This window comes from Silene latifolia, chromosome Y, assembly GCF_048544455.1.
Source record: "Silene latifolia isolate original U9 population chromosome Y, ASM4854445v1, whole genome shotgun sequence".
NCBI lineage: Eukaryota > Viridiplantae > Streptophyta > Magnoliopsida > Caryophyllales > Caryophyllaceae > Silene > Silene latifolia.
The window spans coordinates 238728581-238734199 of NC_133538.1; positions in this window are offsets into that span (position 1 = coordinate 238728581).

Genomic DNA, 5619 nt, shown 5'->3' on the forward strand with positions numbered 1-5619 from the left:
CCGACACGGCAGACTCATTGAGTCAAAATGTTAGCCTTCTCGGGGTGACAAGACTCGCCTAAATCGATCAAGCAGACCGACACAAAGACTGAACTTCCTAAAAACAGGAGAATAAACAACAAACACACGATATGTAAACTAAAACCTTGCCAAACTATGACAAGGGGCATTTCAAAATATGGCAATACGGCCCCAAGTTTAAACCGCCACCCTGGCGGAGCAAGCACAAAAACAAGTTTAAAAACTTACACAGTCTGCCACCTCTGGGCCAGACTGCCAAAAAGTTTATCAAAACATAAAAACTTAATTGTCGGTCACATTAATGACCTCCACCTCTGGTACCTCCTCTGCCTGCTGACCATTCATTTCAGGTACTCCACCAGCTTGCATATCCTTAGCCGCCATAGCTCCCTGAGCTCCGTCAGCTGGATCCTGGGACATTCCAAAGATCACCCCAGACTGCTCGGCCCAACGCAGAGAATTCACCTCACCAACCTCGAGGCATCGCACGCTCAAATCGGGTTGGGTGGGGTAAAGCATCTCATTTGCTTCTCCTCTTCCTCTATGGCCTATTGGGTAGGAGCCTCCTCGAGTGCAGCACGCATTCCGCTTATCTTTCCCCGCCAGGTGGCATATGCAACAACGTTGGTGGCCACGGAGATCAGCTCAGTGATCTTCTCCTCGATCGCTTCGAGAGTCGAAAAAGTGCCGCACACCGCCCGGGTTCAAGCCACCGGTGATCGTTCCCTCCTTCAACTTCTTCTTGGTGACAAGCAAGCTCGTCTTCAGCTCCACCACACGCTCCTTCGGATCAACCCGCTTGTGCGGATCCGCAACCGTTTCCCTCACCTCCTGGTTCTTGGCGCTGGTAGCACGACCGGTGGTCCGCACTATGTTGATCATCTTCCTGTTGTAGAGTGCGATCAAGAGTAAGGGCATAGTCTGTGCATCAAGAGTCCGGGGCATAGGTAATCGAAGTAAGCAAAAGAGTTGGGAGGCAGAATTTAAGCAAGAAACAAAGCCGACAGCGGGTAGAACATGAAGAATATTTACCATGAAGGCGTTGTGCACGTCATTTTCACCATCTCCTGCGGGGAGAACTCCGAAAACGTTTCCTCAACGGAGGGAAGAGCGGTGATCGATCTCGGCCGAGACGGCACCTTGTCCACATTCCCAAAGCCTTACGGGAAATGAGCAATGATGCCCCCACTAGTAGAAGCACGGGGACTGGCAGGAGGAGTAGGCGGATGGCGAGATAACGGATCGACCTCCGGGGCACGCGGCGTGAGAACTAGAAACTGCAGGAGGAGTCCGAAAAAGAGGCGGCAGGAGCACTCCTCTGGAGGCGGAGAGGCCACATCGGGTGGAGAAGGTCTTTTTCTTTTAGCACTTTGGAGGATGAGTTCCAGTTGATCGACTTTTAAACCCGCAAGCATACACGGTCTCGGACGGCGAGAATGCTTAAAACATCAAAGCAATGGCCTGGCAAAAAAGTGGTTACGAGAATCCTTACCAGAAGACATGCTTTGTGGGCTGATTGAGGAGGATTGGAGGAAGAAGCGGTGAAAAACCGGGGAAGCAAGTCGGGGAATTTTCTCGGACTCGGAAATCTTGAATAGCTTGCGCAAGGCGGATCTTGGCGCCGATACGGGTGAGGTCGCAGGGGCCTGCACGAAGACGATGAAGTAAGCTAGTAAGCAGCAAGATAAAACAAATCAGGTAGCAGGAAAGCTACTTACTCGAAGTCAAAACCCATTTCTCGAAAATATAATCGGCAGGAGGCTGGATGGAGTCCTTCCTCACATAGAAGAAGTCCTCGAACCATTTCTCCACGCGAGATTTTGACACATGTTTGAAGGGAGCCTCTCCACGGCCCCGGAAGGAGAATTGACCCCTGCCCAGGGACCTGATGTTGTACATATAGGCCAGATCTCCCAGAGTGACAGCTTTGCCAGTATTCTGACCAGCGGCCAGAGAGTAGAGAAGAACTCTCCAAATGGCGGCAGAGATTTGTGCCATGGCGAAATTGTTGGTAAAAATGAAATCTTGGACGAGTTTAGGGAAAGGAAAATGAAGGCCATATCTAAACAGGTACAAGTAGAAGCAAACCCACCTCGGACGGAGGGCGTCAGCTTTCTGTCCCGGTTTAGGGACGGCGATCTCAACCCCATCACCAAGACCAAGCAAGTTCTTAATCGTCGGAATGTCGGCCGGAGTTAGGGCGGAGTCACAATCGTTTGGGTGTTTGAAAAGTCCCCGAGAAGGGAAAGTAGGGTCGAGATTACGGTCGGAGGGCGTTGAGGTTGACGAAGACTGTTGAGTTTTGCCCATAATGGAGAGAGAAGATGAAGATTAAAAGGAGGGAAGGAGATAGATTACCTGGTAATGAAGACGGGAAAGGGAACAGCGAAGCCGATGAAGATTAAAGGGAAGAAGATTGAGGGTTTGAGAGAAGAGAGTTTTTTGAAATGATTTGGAGTGATTAATGAGAGTGGAAGAGAGACGTTGGGGTTATAAAGAGGAGAGAGGGAGTTGGGTGCGGAGAAAGAGGAGAAAGGCGGCTTGCATGGGAAGGAGTAAAAAGGCGGCATAGGGTTTTAAACATTTAGTTACGTAAATTCCTTATTCGAAACTAGAAAGCGTACTTCACAAGAAATTTGGGGCAAACTGTTTGGGCTAAAAATAGCTTAATAAAGAAAGCCCACTTAGTAAAATAAAGATTATAAAGAAGAGGGAAGGAGGAAGGGACCCCGCGGTAAGGAAAAGGGGAGATGGGCTTGAGAAGGATCAAGAGCCCACCGTGGAAGGTGCCCGCGTTAAGGAAAAGGGTGTCAGGGAGAAGTCAGGGAGAAGTTAGGGAGATCGGGGAGAATTGGTAAGGGAATTCGGATTTGGATAGAAGTCCTTATAGAAGTAATATTCCCTTTCCATATTCAAGGTAGGACATATCTAGGGTTCTCACCCTATAAATAACAAAGGAAGAAAATCAAGAAGGGCATTCATTCACTCATCCATATATTCATTCAAGATTATATTCAAGACAACCACATCACGGCATACCATTCACAAATATACTCTATACGAGATCTTGCAGGCCTAATACCTAACGCCAGCAAGATTAGCATAAACGTTATCATTGTAATCATCCTCCTATTCATATAGTGCAATACTTTGCAGGGTACCGTCCCTCCCGCGGTTGTTCCCACATTGGGTTTTCCGCGTCACCAAAATCTTACGTGTCAATTTACATTGCGCACTTTATTTCCCGTTTAATTATTGACATATAAATCATCATACAATCAACCAACGAATATAGACTACATTGACCCTAAATCGACTTAGGTAAAAAAGACCTAAACAGTACTGATCTTTTCGATCTCCCGCAGAGTTTGTGTGAACTTTAGGCAACCATTAATGACACAATTAAATAATCAGCGTGAAAAAAGCTCGACCTTGAATCAAGCTCAGTTTGTCATAATGTTATTTTAATTTACTCACTTTAAAAAAAATCCTATTTTAGTTTTGATTCACAGAAAATAATTTGAAAATAATCCCTAAATGCTAAGTAGTCTATTCTACAACATTAAAAAAATATTTTAAAGGAAAGAAACGAGTACTTATACATGTAGGGCTTTGGCATGTCTATAGGGGTAGGAATAGGTAGGCACGTGTCTACGCGTGCAAAAAAAATTATGATAATATTACAAGTTAAAACTTTCTTATGAAACTCAATTATCTCAAAGACTTAATTCCAAAAGATGATTTCATTAAAATTATCTTTATTTGGTGGAATGCATGGTTTTATAGAAATGACATTATCTTTAACAATGTTCATATCAATAGAAGCAAAATTATTATTTTATGTAATAATAGCATTAAGATATGGAATGAGACTAGACATAAGAATCTCAACAATCCCGAAAAAGATAAGTCAACTAGAATCAATTCTAGTAAGGAAGAAATCTGGTGGGAGAAACCTAGAAATAGTTTCCTAAAGCTAAATTTTGACGGTTCGAGAATAAAGGCAATAAAGCTGCTTTAGGATATTGTATAAGAGATCATAATGGTAGAGTTGTTTTTTTAGGATCAAAAAAGTACGGATCTAATAATATTCTTGTTGCGGAAGCTCTCGCTTTAAAAGAATGTATTTTAGCCGCTAAACACTTAGGAATCTCAATGTTAATTGTGGAGGGTGATAATTTATGTGTTATTAACTCACTTCGTAATACTTGGCAATTCGTTGGGAAATCTCTAGTATTATCAAGGTTGTGAAATTAGACCTTCATTTCTTCGATGAAGTGATAATTAAACATTGCTTTCGTGAAGCCAACAAAGTTGCTGACTTCATGGCTTCTATTGGACATTAATGTCCTACTCTTTCGAGGTGGTTTGAAAGCCGGTGGCTTCAACTTACCTCACTCATTCGAAAGGATGAGATGGGTTGGTCCTACCTTAGCGGATCAACTTAGTTTTCTTACCTTATTAAAAGAAAAAAAAATACAAGATGCAACTAAATTTGGAAACATGATTATGTATCTCGAAACAAGTAAGTGATTGTTTGGGCCAAAATTCAGTATTTGGCCTAAACTACGTCGCAGGAAACAAGTGGATAATTAATTATGTAATACCCAGGATATTCAAGGACTCTGTTAACCGACCCTGTTGACCAAGACAGACAGTAGGGATGAATGGGTGAGGGATCATGCTTATAACATGAGCTTTATAGGATTGCTTACTCGACCTATTAGAGGCTACTCGGCCGAGTATCACCTATACTCGACCGAGTAGAGCCTACTCGGCCGAGTACTCCAGTACTCGACCGAGTATGGCTGCTGTCGACGCGATAATATAAAACACAAGTTCGCGAGATTCATTTCATTTCCCATTTCCTCGACGGTTCCTCTTTCTCTAACCCTAGCCTACCTCCCTCTCCTATCACCCCATCTCTACACACTCTCATGTATATAGCCTAAACCTCCACCATGCGAAGGACGGGATTTTCTTAGGAAGGATGGTGTGCGTGGTTGTCGTCTATGTCACCGTCGATGCGCGTTGTTAGGTAAGTCTCTACCTTGTGTCTCTTTTGGGTAGTTTCATGAGGATAGTTGTGTAATAGGAAGTGATTATCGTTGTAGGATGCATATTGGAGTCCTGCTTGGCTGTGTATGGATGTCTTTCATGGTTTGTGACAAGGTAGGGTTTCCCTACTCAGTACTGTTAATTGATTGAGATTAATATTGTTTCATAATTATTGTTATCTGCTGATCATTGGTGTCCGGGTGTTATTGTCACCGTGTTGGTTTGGAGATGTTTTGTGTTTGTGATGCTGTGTGTGTTGTGTTTGTGGTAGAGTCACTTGTGGGAGTGGCTTCACACCCTAGTTCACCCTCCGTGGAACCCGCCACGGGAGGGGATGTGCACATTAAGGGACAGGGATTGTTAGTCGCTCGTTGATGAGCTGGACTAGGTGGGATGGGCTGCGTTCACCCACTGACGAAGAGGATTACCTGTTGCGATGGGTAATCTGGCAGGGCTACACACTTCAGTGTGTAGTCGGTTACTGTGCGAGATCGGGAGACTGGGTTAAAGGATGATCAGCTGGCTACATTTTTTATTTGC